We start from the raw sequence: 1,330 nt of genomic DNA, 5'->3' as shown, positions 1-1,330 counted from the left end.
AACCGTAATCTATAGTTTCCGCTGACTGTCATACGCATGTTCACTAGAGAGTGGCGTTCTAGCGGATGACGTAGGACGTAGCATAAGCTCCAGGTGAGAATGTGCTAGTCTCGCAAAAAACATGTTTTGTTTACACCAAAGGAAAACCAGTCTCCTCTTGGCTTATATCGAAATCCTCTCACATTTTTCTTTACAAATCCTTGTTTTGTACTTCCAATTTGTGACTGGTATTTTGTTTTGCTCTCTCCACTCTGCTTCCGTGTTCGTGGAACGCTACTCTCTAGTGTACATGTGTACAACAGTTAGTGGAATCTAGAGATTACGGTTTATAAAGTTTTAAATATGGCTATTTTTCTTACAAATACATCGCTTCGCTTCAGAAGGTATTATTGTATAACCCCTCAGAGCCGTATGGAGCACTTTTTATGATGAATGGATGCACTTTTTTGGGCTTCAAAATTTCAAGACCAATTCACTGTCATTATAAAGCTTGGAAGAGCCAGGACATTTTTTTATGTAATGCCGATTGTATTCGTCTGAAAGAATGCAATGTTTTTTGGGGCAGTCGTGGCCTAATGGATAGAGAGTCGGACTTGTAACCCGAAGGTTGTGGGCTCGAGACTCAGGTCCGGCAGGGATTGTAGGTCGGGGGAGTGAATATCCAGCGCTCTCTCCACCTTAAATACCACGACTGAGGTGAGACCCTTGAGCAAAGCACCGAACCCCCAACTGCTCCCCGGGTGCTGCAGCATTGGCTGCCCACTGCTCCGGGTGTGTGTTCACGGTGCGTGTGTGTTCACTGCTGTGTGTGTGCACTTGGATGGGTGAAATCCAGAGCACAAATTCTGAGTATGTGAGGCCACACATCACTTAATTTGAAAGACATCCATCTAGCATCACGTTTACATTAACAAACGTACTGAAGTTGATTGAAAATATACTATAAAACACGCTCATCGCGACTGCTTCACTTACATGTAACACACACTCATTGCAACCCAGATTAAAAGATAATTTTATGGTATTTTATGGTGACAAACAAGAACAATACAATCTACAATCAGCCCTCTAAACATGAATATACCCTTAACCTATGGAGGTACATTCTTCATGGTGCAGGAAGTTCATATGCCAAAATATGACTTTGTGAATCAGACTTCTTAAATAAATTTTTGCTATATAGCCTAATATTAATGCTGGAAAGCCTATGTACTTGGCAATTGTGTGTCTATTCTATTCTGTCCTATAGTCTATTATATCTATACTATTTCATTATTAAAATCTATCCTCACATTCATCTTGAGTGAGGGGGCAGTCGGGGCAGTCCCCC

Source organism: Sinocyclocheilus grahami, unplaced genomic scaffold, assembly GCF_001515645.1.
Source record: "Sinocyclocheilus grahami isolate Dianchi unplaced genomic scaffold, SAMN03320097.WGS_v1.1 scaffold221.1, whole genome shotgun sequence".
Taxonomy (NCBI): Eukaryota; Metazoa; Chordata; class Actinopteri; order Cypriniformes; family Cyprinidae; genus Sinocyclocheilus; species Sinocyclocheilus grahami.
Note: the sequence above shows the minus strand (reverse complement) of the source record.